Here is a 19346-nt window from a genome sequence, read left to right on the forward strand (position 1 = left end):
TTTCAGAGCCTGCTATTGGTCTATTCAGGGATTCAACTTCTTCCTGGTTTAGTCTTGGAAGAGTGTAAGTGTCCAGGAAATTATCCATTTCTTCTAGATTTTCCAGTTTATTTGCGTAGAGGTGTTTATAGTATTCTCTGATGGTAGTTTGTATTTCTGTGGGGTCGGTGGTGATATCCCCTTGATCATTTTTAATTGCGTCGATTTGATTCTTCTCTCTTTTCTTCTTTATTAGTCTGGCTAGTGGTCTGTCAATTTTGTTGATCTTTTCAAAAAACCAACTCCTGGATTCATTGATTTTTTGGAGGGTTTTTTGTGTCTCTATCTCCTTCAGTTCTGCTCTGATCTTAGTTATTTCTTGCCTTCTGCTAGCTTTCGAATGTGTTTGCTCTTGCTTCTCTAGTTCTTTTAATTGCGATGTTAGAGTGTCAATTTTACATCTTTCCTGCTTTCTCTTGTGTGCATTTAGTGCTATAAATTTCCCTCTACACACTGCTTTAAATGTGTCCCAGAGATTCTGGTATGTTGTATCTTTGTTCTCATTGGTTTCAAAGAACATCTTTATTTCTGCCTTCATTTCGTTATGTACCCAGTAGTCATTCAGGAGCAGGTTGTTCAGTTTCCATGTAGTTGAGCGGTTTTGAGTGAGTTTCTTAGTCCTGAGTTCTAGTTTGATTGCACTGTGGTCTGAGAGACAGTTTGTTATAATTTCTGTTCTTGTACATTTGCTGAGGAGTGCTTTACTTCCAATTACGTGGTCAATTTTGGAGTAAGTACGATGTGGTGCTGAGAAGAATGTATATTCTGTTGATTTGGGGTGGAGAGTTCTATAGATGTCTATTAGGTCTGCTTGCTGCAGAGATGAGTTCAATTCCTGGATATCCTTGTTAACTTTCTGTCTCGTTGATCTGTCTAATGTTGACAGTGGAGTGTTGAAGTCTCCCATTATTATTGTATGGGAGTCTAAGTCTCTTTGTAAGTCTCTAAGGACTTGCTTTATGAATCTGGGTGCTCCTGTATTGGGTGCATATATATTTAGGATAGTTAGCTCTTCCTGTTGAATTGATCCCTTTACCATTATGTAATGGCCTTCTTTGTCTCTTTTGATCTTTGATGGTTTAAAGTCTGTTTTATCAGAGACTAGTATTGCAACCCCTGCTTTTTTTTGTTCTCCATTTGCTTGGTAAATCTTCCTCCATCCCTTTATTTTGAGCCTATGTATGTCTCTGCGTGAGAGATGGGTCTCCTGAATACAGCAGACTGATGGGTCTTGACTCTTTATCCAGTTTTCCAGTCTGTGTCTTTTAATTGGAGCATTTAGTCCATTTACATTTAAGGTTAATATTGTTATGTGTGAACTTGATCCTGCCATTATGATGTTAACTGGTTATTTTGCTTGTTAGTTGATGCAGTTTCTTCCTAGCCTCGATGGTCTTTACATTTTGGCATGTTTTTGCAATGGCTGGTACCGGTTGTTCCTTTCCATGTTTAGTGCTTCCTTCAGGGTCTCTTGTAAGGCAGGCCTGGTGGTGACAAAATCTCTAAGCATTTGCTTATCTGTAAAGGATTTTATTTCTCCTTCACTTATGAAACTTAGTTTGGCTGGATATGAAATTCTGGGTTTAAAATTCTTTTCTTTAAGAATGTTGAATATTGGCCCCCACTCTCTTCTGGCTTGTAGAGTTTCTGCTGAGAGATCTGCTGTTAGTCTGATGGGCTTCCCTTTGTGGGTAACCTGACCTTTCTCTCTGGCTGCCCTTAAGATTTTTTCCTTCATTTCAACTTTGGTGAATCTGGCAATTATGTGTCTTGGAGTTGCTCTTCTCGAGGAGTATCTTTGTGGCGTTCTCTGTATTTCCTGGATTTGAATGTTGGCCTGCCCTACTAGGTTGGGGAAGTTCTCCTGGATGATATCCTGAAGAGTGTTTTCCAACTTGGTTCCATTTTCCCCCTCACTTTCAGGCACCCCAATCAGACGTAGATTTGGTCTTTTTACATAATCCCATACTTCTTGCAGGCTTTGTTCGTTTCTTTTTCTTCTTTTTTCTTTTGGTTTCTCTTCTCGCTTCATTTCATTCATTTGATCCTCAATCGCAGATACTCTTTCTTCCAGTTGATCGAGTCGGTTACTGAAGCTTGTGCATTTGTCACGTATTTCTCGTGTCATGGTTTTCATCTCTTTCAATTCGTTTAGGACCTTCTCTGCATTAATTACTCTAGCCATCAATTCTTCCACTTTTTTTTCAAGATTTTTAGTTTCTTTGCGCTGGGTACGTAATTCCTCCTTTAGCTCTGAGAAATTTGATGGACTGAAGCCTTCTTCTCTCATCTCGTCAAAGTCATTCTCCGTCCAGCTTTGATCCGTTGCTGGCGATGAGCTGCGCTCCTTTGCCGGGGGAGATGCGCTCTTATTTTTTGAATTTCCAGCTTTTCTGCCCTGCTTTTTCCCCATCTTTGTGGTTTTATCTGCCTCTGGTCTTTGATGATGGTGATGTACTGATGGGGTTTTGGTGTAGGTGTCCTTCCTGTTTGATAGTTTTCCTTCTAACAGTCAGGACCCTCAGCTGTAGGTCTGTTGGAGATTGCTTGAGGTCCACTCCAGACCCTGTTTGCCTGGGTATCAGCAGCAGAGGCTGCAGAAGATAGAATATTTCTGAACAGCGAGTGTACCTGTCTGATTCTTGCTTTGGAAGCTTCCTCTCAGGGGTGTACTCCTCCCTGTGAGGTGTGGGGTGTCAGACTGCCCCTAGTGGGGGATGTCTCCCAGTTAGGCTACTCAGGGGTCAGGGACCCGCTTGAGCTGGGAGTCTGTCCCTTCTCAGATCTCAACCTCCGTGTTGGGAGATCCACTGCTCTCTTCAAAGCTGTCAGACAGAGTCGTTTGCGTCTGTGCAGAGGTGTCTGTGTGTCTTAGTTTACTGTGCCCTGTCCCCAGAGGTGGAGTCTACAGAGACAGGCAGGTTTCCTTGAGCTGCTGTGAGCTCCACCCAGTTCGAGCTTCCCAGCAGCTTTGTTTACCTACTTAAGCCTCAGCAATGGCGGGCGCCCCTCCCCCAGCCTCGCTGCTGCCTTGCCGGTAGATCACAGACTGCTGTGCTAGCAACGAGGGAGGCTCCGTGGGTGTGGGACCCTCCCGGCCAGGTGTGGGATATGATCTCCTGGTGTGCCTGTTTCCTAAAGCGCAGTATTGGGGTGGGAGTTACCCGATTTTCCAGGTGTTGTGTGTCTCAGTTCCCCTGGCTAGGAAAAGGGACTCCCTTCCCCCTTGTGCTTCCCAGGTGAGGCAATGCCTCGCCCTGCTTCAGCTCTCGCTGGTCGGGCTGCAGCAGCTGACCAGCTCCGATCGTCCGGCACTCCCCAGTGAGATGAACCCAGTACCTCAGTTGAAAATGCAGAAATCACCGGTCTTCTGTGTCGCTCGCGCTGGGAGTTGGAGACTGGAGCTGCTCCTATTCGGCCATCTTGCTCCGCCCCCCCCACATTTTCTTTATCCAGTCTACTACTGATGGGCATCTAAGTTGATTCCATGTCCTTGTTCTTGTGAAAAGTGTTGTGATGAACATATACATGCATGTGTCTTTATGTTAGAATGATTTATATTCCTTCAAGTATATACCCAGTATGGGATTGCTGAGTGAATGGTAGTTCTAAGTTCTGTGAGAAATCTCCAAACTGCTTTCCACTGGCTAACTAATTTACATTTCTACCAGTAGTGTATAAGCATTCCCTTTTCTCTGCAACCTTGCCAGCATCTGTTTGATTTTTTGTTTTGTTTTGGTTTTGGTTTTGGTTTAATAGCCATTCTGACTGGTCTGAGATGGTATCTCATTTTGGTTTTGATTTGAATTTCTCTAATTAGTGATATTGAGTATTTTTTCATATGCTTGTTGGGCACATGTATGTCTTCTTTTGAGAAGTGTCTGTTCATGTTCTTTGCCCATTTTTAATGGGGTTATTTGGTTTTTGCTTGTTGACTTGTTTCAGTTCCTTATAGATCTGGATATTAGTCTTTTGTGGGATGCATAGTTTGCGAATATTTTCTCCCATTTTGTAGATTGTCTGTTTACTCTGCTGATAGTTGTTCTATTCAGAAGCTCTTCAGTTTACTTAGTTTCACGTGCAAATTTTGTTTTTGTTGCAATTGCTTTTGAAGTTATCATTAGATCTTTCCCAGGGCCAATGTCCAGAATGGTATTTCCTAGATTTCTCCAATATTTTAATAGTATAATTTCATCTAAAATGGCATAAATTAATAGAAAGGCATTTCTGACTTGAAAATAAATTATGTTGTTGCTTCTTCAAATACAATTTGAGAGTCATCTCTATGTTTCCATATAGTTGTCTTGATGACAAATATTACACCCTCACATTGCTATTAGGTTTATAATATGAGCAGTAAAGATAGGAATAGAGGCACCATAGAATAAGAAAGCAGTATTTTGATACCTTTTTTAGTGTCACAACATAGAAGAAATAAACTAATAAACGTCTCTAGTACCAAATAATGGCAGGTTTGTCACTGTGGCAAATATTTCTATTCTTAAATGTCAATATTGTATGACTATAAAATAGGTTAATTTTTAAAGCAAATCATTAAAATGTATCTGTTATCATATATGTGTAACAAAGGGAACAATCATACATACACACACACACACACTTTTGAAGCTCGATGGAGCTGGAGGCCATTATCCTATATACCTCAAAAGTATATATAGGATATATAGGATAATGACCTCCAGCTCCAACGAGCTTCAAAAATGTGTGTGAGTGTGTGTGTGTATATATATATAATTTATATATATATACACTTTATACACACATATATAATTGTTCCCTTTGTTCCATATATATAACAATTGCAGAAAGATATATATATATTTCAAATATATACAAGTAGTTTAAATATATGTACTTCAAATATATATAGAGAGAGAGACATAGATACTTCAAGTCATAATGGTTCAAAAAACTAGAGCAGAAAAAGTAAACAGTAAGGGGTGAGGAATAATATTTGAAAGACGTGGGATTTAGACAACATCTTGAGAACAGGTACTGGGTCTTTTCATCTCTACAACAGAATGAATGTTGTCATGCAGTATTTGTATGATAAATGTTTGTGGAACTAAATTTATTGCTAGCCATAGGAAAATATATTTCACTTAGGCAAAGTACCGTACACAATGGCTGGAGGGATGGGGGACACAAGTAAGTATCTGCAAAGAACGCTAACTTAGGGAGACAGTTGGCATTCTGGCAGAGTGAGAGGTGAAGCTGGCAATGTCAGCTCCTGATCATTTGTATGTTCTCTGAAGTTCCTGTCTGCCAACACTTAATTTTTCTGATATTTCTTTCCTGAGTGTTCAGTGCATCCCAGTTCCTGTGCCAGACCTGACTAAAGTAATAAGTATATCAACAATTCCAGCCTTTCCACCTGATGGGATTTAAAATTAAATCACCTACAAAACCAAACTCAAAAGCTAGTGACTTTTCATAACCACTGAGAGTCTACACTATGGCTGCTCTGTGTCAATCAGATTCTGGACCTAGCTTTTAATGAAATCCAAGCATCTGTTCTGTCCTTTATCTCCTTTGGGAGCATCTCTTGCCTCTTCTATCTTATCAGCTACCTTCTCCATTTATTCTACAGACAGGAACATGACATTTTTCTCAAACTGCTGGTGTGAAACAGTTTTCATCCCTCACCATGGATTCTCTGGTACTGGCCACTGGAATCTTTACACTCGGGTCCTATCTGTTTGAACTGTCTTCCACCACTGGCTCCAACATTGTGACTTAGGTGGCGGGGAAGCCTCTAAGGCTGCCTGGCTAGCTCACATGCAGAGCAATACCAGACTTGTGGCTATCTCCCACTCTTCTCCTGTTCTTCTGTATAAATCTTGAACCAGGTCTCAACTCTCCAATCCCCACCTTCTGTGATGTGCTCCTACTAGCATATATTTATGTTTTGCCCCAAGGTAGTGAGGGTTGGCAGGAAAGCTAAGTTGGAACTAGGGGTTCAGAACAACTTTGATGCTACATTAAAGAAATGTGGGTTTGTTGAATAATCAAAGGACAGTCTTTGCATAATTTTGAGTGGAGATGTGGTACAGAGAACTAGGATTTCAGCATGATTACTCTGAAAACCGATTATAGTTTTTTTTTTTTAAAAAAAAAGGAGAAGAAGAAGAATGCCATCTTCAATTGGTATATACAGCCTAGTCAAGCAGGATGAATTCATTTTCTTTTCTATGATATATGCTTTTTAAATAATGACCAATCTCTTTGTACTTAAGAGTTTTTAAATAGCTCAAGTTATCTGTGTCAAGTTGCAAATTGTTATGGAGAAATTTCAAATACAATACTATTATTTTAGTTGATTTTTTAAAAATAGCTATATATGGAGTTAAATCATGAATAAAGAAGTGATTTTGGGGGGAAAGCTCTTCTGGAATATTTTTGGAAAGAAAATCAAATAGCAATGAGGGAAGGAAGGTAGGGAGGGAGAGAGAGAGAGAAAGAGGAAAGAAAGAGAGGAGAGAAAGAGAAAGGAGGAAGGAAAGGGGGGAGGGAAGAAAAAGAAAAGAAAATAATATTAGAGGTATAAATTAATTAGATATCTTCATCAGGAAAGTCATGTGGAGTAATATAATACTTTAGCCATAACTTAGATTTGCTATCTATCTAAGTTATGATATCTCTTAGTTATGCTATCTCTACTTTAAGGATAAATTTGACCACAAAGGCCACATATGACAAACACACAGCTAACATACTCGACAGTGAAAAACTGAATACTTTTCCTCTAAAATTAGAAACAAGAAAATGATGCCCATTTCACCACTTCTGTTCAACATAGTACTGGAGTCTTAGTTAAAGGAATTAGGCAAAGAAATAAAGTATTGTTAGAACTAATAAACAGGGTGGGTGCTGTGGCTCATGCCTGCAATCCCAGCACTTTGGGAGGCTGAGGGGAATGGATCACCTGAAGTCAGGAGTTCAAGACCAGACTGGCCAAGATGGTGAAACCCTGTCTCTACTAAAAATACAAAAAAAAAAAAAAAAAAATAGCTGCAGGCGGCAGTGGGTGCCTATAATCCCAAGCTACTCAGGAGGCTGAGGCAGAAGAATCACTTGAACCCAGGAGGCAGAGGTTGCAGTGAGCTGAAATCATGCCATTGCTCTCTAGCCTGGGCAACAAGAGCAAGACTTCATTAGAAAAAAAAAAAGAATCAACAAAGTCACTTTATTGCAGGATACAAAATCAACATACAAAAATAAGTAACATTTCTATATATTGACAACAAACTATCTGAAAAATGATTCAAGGAAACAATCCCATTTACAGTACCTACAAAATGTAAAATACTTAGGAATAAATTTAACTTCGAAGGTAAAAGATCTCTACACTGAAAACTACGAAAAATTGATAAAATCAAAGACAAATAAATGGAATAACATCTCATTTTCATGGATAGGAAGTATTAATATTGTCAAAATTTCCATATTATTAAAAGTGATCTATAGACACAATGCAATCCCTATCAAAATTTCAATGACATTCACAGAAATAGAATAAATTATGCTAACATTCATGTAGAACCACAAAAGATCCCAAATAACCAAAGCAATTTTAAGAAAAATAACAAAGCTAGACATATCACACAACCTGAATTCAAGATATATTACAAAGCTATAGTAATCGAAACAGCATGGTACTAGCATAAAAACAGACACTAGGCCAATGGAACAGAATAGAGAACCCAGTAATAACTCCACATGTTTATGTTCAATTTACTTCTGACAAAGGCGCTAAGAACATGCAATGGAAAAACAGTCTCTTCAACAAATGACTTTGAGATAACAAGTTATGTATAGGCAGAAAAATAAAATTGGCCCCTTATCTAACAATATACAAAGATTATCTCAAAATGGATTAAAGACTTAAACATAAGACCTGAAACTGTAAAATTACTAGAAGAAAACATAGATGAAAAACTTCATGACATTGGTCTGGGAAATATTTTTTGGATATAAACCCAAAAGTACAGGCAACAAAAGCAAAATGAGACAAATGAGATTATATAAAAATCTTCTGCACAGCGCAGGAAACAACCAACTGAGTGAAGAGACAATGTACAGAATGGGAGCAAATATTTGCTAACCACATATGATAAAGGGTTAATGTCCAAAGTGTATAATGGACATAAACAAACCAATAGTAACAAAAAAAGATTTAAAAAATAGTGAAAGGATCTGAATAGGCATTTTTCAAAAGAATACATACAAATGGCCAAAAAGCATATGAAAAAATGCTTAACATCACTAATCATCAGGAAAATGCAAATTAAATCACAATATCACCTTACACCTGTTATTATCCAAAAAAATAAAGATAAGTATTAGAGATATGTGGAGAAAACAGAACGCTTTTTCAATGTTAATTTATCCCACTGTTAGTGGGACAAATTTGTGCAGCTATTATAAAAAACAGCATGGAGGTTACTCAAAAGTTAAAAATAGAGCTACCATACGATTAAACAATCTCACTACTGGGTATATATCCAAAGTAGATGAAATCAGTACCTTGAAGAGATATCCACACCCCCATGTTCATTGCAACGTTATTCAAAATGGCCAAGAAATAGAATCCTGCTAAATGCCCATCAGTGAATGAATGGATAAAGAAAATGAGGCATATATGCACAGTGGAATAATATTTAGCATTTAAAAAGAAGGAAATCTTATCATTTGCATCAACATGAATGAACCTGAAGAACATTATGCTAAAGGAAATAAGCCAGGCACACAAAGACAAATGCCATATGATCTCATTTATATGTGGAATCTAAAAATGTAAAACTCATAAGGGGTAGAATGGTGTCTACCAAGCACTTAAGAGTATGAGGAAGTTAGGGAGATGTTAGTCAAAGGATGCAAAATTTTATGTAGGAGAAATAAGTTCAAGAGATCTATTATAAAACATGGTGACTATATTTTATAGCAAGGTGCTATTTTCTTGAAAATTGCAACAAAATAAAAAAAAAAACCATTGAGTGAGCCACCCACCTTCTTTACTTAGAAAAACATATCAATTTGTTTTATATACTGTATACCAAAAATTTTGTTAAGAGGGTAGATTTCATGTTATGTGGTTATTTTAAGTAAATATAAAGGGTACTAATGCAATTTTGTTACATGGATATGTTGCATAGTGGTGAAGTTTGGGCTTTTAGTGTGTCCATCACCTAAATAATGTACACTATACCCATTAAGTAATGTCCCATTGTATTAGTCCATTCTCACACTTCTATAAAGAACTTCCTGAGACTAAGTAGTTTACAAAGAAAGGAGGAACTCACAGTTCTGCAGGATGTACAGAAAACATGGCTGGGAGGCCTCGGGAAACTTAATCATGGCAGAAGGCAAAGGAGAATCAAGTATGTCTTACCATGGTGGAGCGGGAGAGAAAGAGTGAAGGGGAAAGTTCTACATGCTTTTAAAAAACTCATTCACTGTCATGAGAAGAGCAAGGTGGAAGTCTGACCCTATGATTCAATCACCTTCCACCAGGCCCCTCCTCCAACACATTGGAAATGCAGTTTGACGTGAGATTCAGGTGGGGACACAGAGCCAAATCATATCATTCTGCCTCTGGCCCTTCCCCATCTCATGTCCTTCTCACATTTCAAAACACAACCATGCCTTCCCAACATTCCCACAAAGTCTTAACTCATTCCAGTATTAACTCAAAAGCCCAAGTCCAAAGCCATATCTGAGTCAAGTCCCTTCTGCATATTAGCCTATAACATCAAAAACAAGTTAGTTGCTTCCAAGATAGAACTAACTTGTACAGGGTTACAGGCATTGGGTAAATGCTCCTGTTCCAAAAGGGAGAAATTAGCTAAAACAAAGGGGATACAGGCCTCATGCAAGACTAAATCCCAGCAGGACAGTTATTAAATCTTAAAGCTACAAAATAATCTCCTTTGACCCCATGTCTCACATCCAGAGCATATTGATGCATGTGATGGTCTCCTAAAGCCATGGGTAGCTCCATTCCTGTGGCTCTGCAGGATACAGTCCCCATGGCTGCTTTCACAGGCTGGTGTTGAGTGTCTGTGGCTTTTCCAGGTTCATGGTGCAAGCTGTTGATGGATCTACTATTCTAAGGTCTGGATGACAGTGGCCCTCTTCTTGCAGCTTCATTAAGCAGTGACCCCATGGGGACTGTGTGGGGCCTCCAACCCTACATTTCCCCTCCAAACTACCCAAGTGGAGGTTCTGCATGAGGGCTCCACCCCTGCGGTAGACTTCTGCCTAGACATCCAGATCTTTCCATACATTCTCTGAAGTCTCGGCAGAGACTACCAAACCTCAACTCGTCTTCTGCACATCTGCAGGCCAAACACCACATGGAAGCCACCAAGCCTTGGAGCTTGCCCCCTCTGAAGCAATGGCCTGAGCTCTACTCTTACCCCTTTTAGCCATGGCTGGAGCTGGAGTGACTGGGACTCAGGGAACCATGTTACTGTTCTGAGGCTGCACAGAACAACCAGGCCCTATGTCTGGCCCACAAAACCATTTTCCCCATTAGACCTCTGGGTCTGTGATGAGAGTGGCTGCCCTTAAGGTCTCTGAAATACATTGGAGGCATTTTCCCCATTGTCTTGGCTATTAACATTCAGCTCTTCTTTACTAATGCAAATTTCTACAGCCTTGAATTCCTCCTCAAAAATGAGTTTTTCTTTTCTACCTCATGGTCAGAATACAAGTTTTCCAAACTTTTATGATCTGCTTCCCTTTTAAATATAAGTTCTAGTTCAGTTAATTTGTTTATGTAAATAAGTCAGGCTTTCAGAAGCAGCCAGGCCAAACCTTGAATACACTGCACCAGATACCTTCAATTATCACTATCAAGTTCAAAGTTCCACAAATCCCTAGAGCAGGGGCACAATGCCACCAGTCTTTTTGCTAAAGAACAGCAAGAGTGACCTTTAGACGAATTTCCAACAAGTTCCTCATCTCCATCTGAGACCTCCTCAGCCTGGACTTCATTGTCCATATCACTATCAGCATTTTGGTCAAAACCATTCAGCAAGTCTCTAGGAAGTTCCAAACTTTCTCTAATCTTTCTCTATTCTTCTGAGCCCTCCCAACTATTCCAACCTCTGCCCATTACCAGTTCCAAAGTCACTTCCACATTTTCACGTATCTTTATAGCAATACCCCCCTTCTCTGGTACCAATTATTTTTTATTAGTTAATTCTTACACTGCTGTAAAGAACTTCTTGAGACTGCGTAATTTATGAAGAAAAGTTTAATCAACTCACAGTTCTGCAAACATAGAGGAAGCATAAGTAGGAGGCCTCAGGAAACTTACAATCATGGCAGAAGGTGAAGGGAAGCAAGCATGTCTTACCGTGGTGGAACAGAAGACAGAAAGTGAAGGAGGAAGCACTACACACTTTTGAACAAACAGATCTTGTGAGAACTCAATCACTATAATGAGAACTATAAATGGGAAGTTGCCCCCATGATTCAATCACCTCCCACCAGCCTCTCCTCCAACATGTGGGGATTACAATTTGGCATGAGATTTGGGTGGGGACACAGAGCCAAACCATATCACTCATCGCCACCCCTTCCCTCCTGCCCCACACTTCCCAGTCTCCAATTTCTATCATTCCACACTGTAGATTTATGTGTACATATTACTTAGTTTACACTTATAAGTGAGAACATGTGGTATTTGTCTTTTTGTTTCCAAGTACTTCCACTTAAGATAACAGCCTCCAGTACCATCCATGTTGCTGCAAAAAAACATGATTTTATTCTTATTTATGAATAGTATTCAATTGAGTGTATATATACATTTTCTTTATCCAATTATCCATTTATGGACACTTAGGTTGATTCTAGATCTTGGCTATTGTGAGTAGTTCTGCAATAAACACAGGGGTGCAGATCCCTCTTTGATATACTGATTTTCTTTCTTTTGAATATATACCCAGTAGTGGGATTGCTGGATTGAATGGTAGTTCTATCTCTAGTTCTTTGAGAAATCTCCATATTGTGTTCCATAGGGATTGTACTATTTTTCATTCTCAATAACACTGTATAAGTGTTCTCTTTTGTCAGCACCCTCACCAACATCTGCTATTTTTTTTCTCTTTTCAATAACATCCATTCTCTATGGTTTAAGATGGTATATCATTGTGGTTTTAATTTGCATTTCTCTGATAAATGATGTTAAACATTTTTTCATATGACTGTTGCCCATTTGTATGTCTTCTTTTGAAAAATGTCTATTCATGTCCTTTGCCCACTTTTTAATGGGGTTGTTAAGTTCTTTGTAAATTATTTATATTAGCCTCTCTCAGATGAATACTTCTACATTTTCTCCTATTCTGCTGGTTGTCTGCTTGATCGTGTCTTTACCAAAATAAAAAATAATCGAGTTTTATTTTATGCTTTTATAATCTGTGCCTGAGGATGTTGTTTCCATTCATATTACATAAAACTGTTTTCTTCTGTAATGGCTTTATGTTCATTTTCAAACTAAGAAATTATTTTCAGTATATACGTAGTGTTTATTATAACCAAAGTCTAAAATATTAATGTTTATTGTTCAAAATAACCTAGTCATCAAAATGACACATATTTTATATTTAGATTATTTTAATTGATTATTTTCAGGGTTTTTGTTTAAAAACACACTAAGGCATTATAGCAAAAACTTTCAATACTTTAAAAAGCCATTGAACTAGAGGCAGAAAATAACAAAGTCTGATTCTTAAATAGCTGACTTTGCTAACTGGTTCATAATTTCAATTCTCTAATTAAAATTGATCCATATTAGATGTGATGCTAATTATTAGCAAAAATGAAAAATGTCTTCATCTATTTCCCAGATCTATTAATCCCAGTCTAGGATTTGAGTATAAAATACCCTTTCTTATTCTCACCCAAGCAAGTTATAAATAGACTCCACATAATTACATATCTGAGAACACATAGTATAACTTATGTTAAGGTAGAATTTTGGGAATCCATGGTAAATATGATGTATTTTATCAAAATCTCATGTCATTATTTGGGAGTGTTAAATGAGTTTAAAGGCAGGATGGTTTGCCTGATCCTTTTCCCCTAAATGACAAACCAAGGGACTGCTTTCCCAGAACAGTCCTACATACCTGGACTGATAAAGAAATGCATCTCTTTCCTGAGGTTGTGGATTGCCAAAACCAATGGTGCATAAAAGGCATGAGTCAGGTAAGGAAGATCTAGAAAGCTAAGAAAGAATGCAACTTGCTCTATAGACAAGAAAAACAATTACAATTATTTGTATTCAACTAATCCCTTTGCTGTTCATCTGTCCTCAAAGTGCCAAAATCCATATTTTATGCATCTTTGAAACCAAGCTCCAACTTTGGTGCCTCAAATATAGATGTTTAATGCATGTTTACTGAATTAGCAATTAAATAAATTTAGCTTGGGTATGAAGACCAAAGAAATGGATTATATACATTTATAATTAAGTGTAGAGATAAATATACATAGATTTAGCTTTGTAAAACTATCAATACACTATATATACACATATATACATATATATAGTGTATATATCGATTTCATTTCAGTCTATACTGTTCCAGCATATTCTGACCACGAATGTTGATGCTTCTGTGGCTGAGCTGTTGGCTACTTTGGTCCCTTTTTGCTATTGCAAAAGCTTATGTGATGAAAAAAATTCCAGCAGTGTAAACATTGTTAAATAAAAACCATGATACTCCGTCTGCCTCTCCAGCTGACTTCCCTACAACCACTGTCTTATTCTTCAAATTCTGGTATTAACAAATTACAACTACCTGCAGATTCTATGCTAATTTTACATCTCCTTGCTTTTATATGGGACTTGCTTGCTGAATCACTCTTTCAACCATTACTCAGCTGGCCCACTCCTATTTGTCCTTCAACTATAACCCCAAAAGTCCATTTTCTGAACACAATTATTTTTATCTTAAACTCACTTAGAAGTTATCATGCCTTCATTATTTTTCTGTGTAATTCTGGTATTGTCTAGGTAGATACATTAGATAGGTCAATTTTACTAGAGAGCTAGAGATTGATATGATATATGGTAGATTAGAAAGAATTATATAAATTGATACATGTGTATATCACACTAGTTTTTCTAAGTTTCATCTATGGAATTTTCATTGATTTAAAATAAACCTACAAATCCTGTATCCTTTAACTTGCATACTTACAGCTATATATCCATACAATTCTATAAAGTATAACTAGGATTTCAGATTTTAAAATTATTTCTTAAGTTGATTTCTTGATGGTTAGATCCACTGGTGAAATTTCCAAGTGTTAGCAAGTTACTTCCATGGGGAATGAAGTCTGACCTTTTAGTTTATCATTCTCTATCTTGCAGATAGCAGATCACACCATTTTTTTCTCACGGAAATCACTACTGATAAGCTCTTTACCTATGCTTTTGAGGGAATGTCTAGCATACAATAGGTTCTACACAATTGTTGAATGATTAACTGAATGGAATATTTGTTGAATGCTTCCATGTATTACTTTGTCAAATGAGAACATAGTTACAGGTTTGGATTCGGGAGTGAGATCGATCAGGATTCCATTTGTGGCTTTACAACTTACTATCCATGTGTTCTCAAAAATTACTTTCCTTTCCTCTCCTGTAAATGAGGAAAATATCTTCAATAAGAGATCTAAGATTGTATTAGACAAAATAAGAAAAGCTTTTAGCATACCAAGTAGATTTTTGAGTGAATGAATCCCCACAGGAGTCCTATGAGAAGTGAATGGTATAAAGAGACAAGGAAACAGACTCAGAGATGTTGAGCAAGTTATAAAGAAAATATGCAGAAAGCTAGGATTCAAATCAGGTTCAGTATGTTTACAACATCAAGGAAGTCTCTATTTCTGCAAGAAACATTAGTGACATTTTCCACTCCAGAGTTTCTTTAAAGGACATATGCTAGTGACCTCTAGTTATATGTCATCTCTGTCTCCCTTGAAATCTTTTTAGATTAGAGTTATCATTCTTTGGCGTTTCAAACCCTGCACATGTTTATAATTGGATGGTCTGATAAATGATCCTGCATAAACCAGCCACTAACATCTTTGAACTTCCTCTCTTATTTCCTATGCAGAATTCCTCCTAAGTGCCTCATACACAGTTTGATGTGCCCTCTTTTAAAGTAGATATTCACTGATACAGACATCAGTGTCTAAGCGACCACCTGACTGTAAAGTAGCACTTTTTTTATATTATACTTTAAGTTCTAGGGTACATGTGCACAATGTGCAGGTTTGTTACATACATGTGCCATATTGGTGTGCTGCACCCATTAACTTGTCATTTACATTAGGTATATATTCTAATGCTATCCAGCCTCCCTCCTCACCCCCACCCCATGACAGGTCCCAGTGAGTGATGTTCCCCACCCTGTGTCCAAGTGTTCTTATTGTTCAATTCCCACCTATGAGTGAAAACACATGGTGTTTTTCTGTCCTTGTGATAGTTTGCTCAGAATGATGGCTTCCAGCTTCATCGATGTCCCTAAAAAGAACATGAACTCATCCTTTTCTATGGCTGCATAGTATTCCATGGTGTATATGTGCCACGTTTTCTTAATCCAGTCTATCAATGATGGACAGTTGGGTTGGTTCCAAGTTTTTACTATTGTGAATAGTGCCACAATAAACATACGTATGTATGTGTCTTTATAGCAGCATGGTATTTAATCCTTTGGGTATATGCCCAGTAATAGGATGGCTGGGTCAAATAGTATTTCTAGTTCTAGATCCTTGAGGAATCGCCACACTGTCTTCCACAATGGTTGAACTAGTTTACAGTCCCATCAACAGTGTAAAAGTGCTGCTTTTCTCCACATCCTCTCCAGCATCTGTTGTTTCCTGACTTTTTAATGATCGCCATTCTAACTGGCATGAGATGGCATCTCATTGTGGTTTTGATTTGCGTTCTCTGATGGCCAGTGATGACGAGCATTTTTTCAAGTGTCTGTTGGCTGCATAAGTGTCTTCTTTTGAGAAGTGTCTGTTCATATCCTTTGCCCACTTTTTGATGGGATTTTTTTTTCTTGTAGATTTGTTTGAGTTCTTTGTAGAGTCTGGATATTAACCCTTTGTCAGATGGGTAGATTGTAAAAATTTTCTCCTATTCTGTAGGTTGCCTGTTCACTCTGATGATAGTTTCTTTTGCTGTGCAGAAGCTCTTTAGTTTAGTTAGATCCCATTTGTCAATTTTGGCTTTTGTTGCCATTGCTTTTGGTGTTTTAGACATAAAGTCCTTTCCCATGCCTATGTCCTGAATGGTATTGCCTAGGTTTTCTTCTAGGGTTTTTATGGTGTTAGATCTTACATTTAAGTCTTTAATTCATCTTGAATTAATTTTTGTATAAGGTGTAAGGAAGGGATCCAGTTTCAGCTTTCTACATATGGCTAGCCAGTTTTCCCAGAACCATTTATTAAATAGGGTATCCTTTCCCCATTTCTTGTTTTTGTCAGGTTTGTCAGAGATCAGATGGTTATAGATGTGTGGTATTATTTCCAGGCGCTCTGTTCTGTTCCATTGGTATATATCTGTTTTGGTGCCAGTACCATGCTGTTTTGGTTATTGTAGCCTTGTAGTATAGTTTGAAGTCAGGTAGTGTGATGCCTCCAGCTTTTTTTTTTTTTTTTTTTTTTTTTTTTGCTTAAGATTGTCTTGGCAATGCGGGCTCTTTTTTGGTTCCATATGAACTTTATAGTTTTTTTCCAATTCTGTGAAGAAACTCATTGGTAGCTTGATGGGGATGGCATTGAATCTATAAATTACTTTGGGCAGTATGGCCATTTTCACCATATTGATTCTTCCTATCCATGAGCATGGAATGTTCTTCCATTTGTTTGTGTCCTCTTTTATTTCACTGAGCAGTGCTTTGTAGTTCTCCTTGAAGAGGTCCTTCACATCCCTTGTAAGTTGGATTCCTAGGTATTTTCTTCCCTTTGAAGCAACTGTGAATGGGAGTTCACTCATGATTTGACTGTCTGTTATTGGTGTATAAGAATGCCTGTGATTTTTGCATTGATTTTGTATCCTGGGACTTTGCTGAAGTTGCTTATCAGCTTAAGGAGATTTGGGGCTGAGATGATGGGGTTTTCTAAATATATAATCATGTCATCTGCAAACAGGGACAATTTGACTTCTTTTACTAATTGGATACCTTTTTTTTCTCCTGCCTGATTTCCCGGGCCAGAACTTCCAACACTCTGTTGAATAGGAGTGGTGAGAGAGGGCATCCCCATCTTTTGACAGTTTTCAAAGGGAATGCTTCCAGTTTTTGCCCATTCAGTATGACATAGGCTGTGGGTATGACATAAATAGCTATTATTTTGAGATACGTCCATCAATACCTAGTTTATTGAGAGTTTTTAGTATGAAGCGCTGTTGAATTTTGTTGAAGGCCTTTTCTGCATCAATTGAGATAATCATGTGGTTTTTGTCTCTGATTCTGTTTATATGATAGATTATATTTATTGATTTGCATATGTTGAACCAACCTTGCATCCCAGGGATGTAGCCAACTTCATCATGGTGGATAAGCTTTTTGATGTGCTACTGGATTCAGTTTGCCAGTACTTTATTGAACATTTTTGCACCAATATTCATCAGGGATACTAGTCTAAAATTTTTTTTTTGTTGTTGTATCTCCCCAGGGCTTTGGTATCAAGATGAGTTTGGCCTCATAAAATGAGTTGGGGGGGATTCCCTCTTTTTCTATTGATTGAAATAATTTCAGAAGGAACTGTACCAGCTCCTCTTTGTACTCTGCTAGAATCTGGCTGTGAATTGGTCTGGTTCTGTACTTTGGTTGGTTGGTAGGCTACTAATTATAGCCTTAATTTCAGAACCTGTTATTGCTCTATTCAAGGATTCAGCTTCCTGGTTTAGTCTTTGGAGGGTGTATGAATCTAGGAATTTCTTCATTTCTTCTATATTTTCTAATTTATTTTGCTTAGAGGTGTTTATAGTATTCTCTGATGATAGTTTGTATTTCTGTGGAATCAGTGGTGAAATCCCCTTCATCATTTTTATTGCAGCTATTTGATTCTCCTCTCTTTTAAGTCTTGCTAGCAGTCCATCAATTTTGTTGATCTTTTCAAAAAAAAAACAGTTCCTGGATTCATTGATTTTTTTGAAGGGTTTTTTGTGTCTCTATCTCCTTAAGTTCTGCTCTGATCTTAGCTATTTCTTGCCTTCTGCTAGCTTTTGAATGTGTTTGCCCTTGCTTCTCTAGTTCTTTTAATTGTGATGTTAGGGTGTCAATTTTAGATCTTTCCTGCTTTCTCTTGTGGGCATTTAGTGCTATAAATTTCCCTCTACACACTGCTTCAAATGTGTCCCAGAGATTCTGGTATGTTGTATCTTTGTTCTCATTGGTTTCAAAGAACATCTTTATTTCTGCCTTCATTTTGTTATGTACTCAGTAGTCATTCAGGAGCAGGTTGTTCAGTTTCCATGCAGTTGAGAGGTTTTGAGTGAGTTTCTTAGTCCTGAGTTCTAGTTTGATTGCACTGTGGTCTGAGAGACAATTTGTTATAATTTCTGTTCTTTTATATTTGGTGAGGAGTGCTTTACTTCCAATTACGTGGTCAATTTTGGAATAAGTGCGATGTGGTACTGAGAAGAATGTATATTCTGTTGATTTGGGGTGGAGAGTTCTGTAGACGTCTATTAGGTCCGCTTGGTGCAGAGCTGACTTCAATTCCTGGATATCCTTGTTAACTTTCTGTCTTGTTAATCATCTCATGTTGACACTGGGGTATTAAAGTCTCCCATTACTATTGTGTGGGAGTCAGTCTCTTTGTAAGTCTCTAAGGACTTGCTTTATGAATCTGGGTGCTCCTGTATTGGGTGCATATATATTTGGGATAGTTAGCTCTTCTTGTTGAATAGATCCCTTTACCACTATGTAATGGCCATCTTTGTCTGTTTTGATGTTTTTGCTTTAAAGTCTGTTTTATCAGAGACTAGGATTACAATCCCTGCCTTTTTTTCCATTTGCTTGGTAGATCTTCCTCCATCCCTTTATTTTGAGCCTATGTATGTCTCTGCATGTGAGATGGGCTTCCTGAATACAGCACACTGATGGGTCTTGACTCTTTATCCAATTTGCTAGTCTTTGTATTTTAATTGGGGCATTTAGCCCATTTACATTTAAGGTTAATAATGTTATGTCTGAATTTGATCCTGTCATCATGCTGTTAGCTGGTTATTTTGCTCATTAGTTGATGAAATT

Source organism: Macaca thibetana, chromosome 4 (assembly GCF_024542745.1).
Source record: "Macaca thibetana thibetana isolate TM-01 chromosome 4, ASM2454274v1, whole genome shotgun sequence".
In the NCBI taxonomy this organism is placed as follows: domain Eukaryota; kingdom Metazoa; phylum Chordata; class Mammalia; order Primates; family Cercopithecidae; genus Macaca; species Macaca thibetana.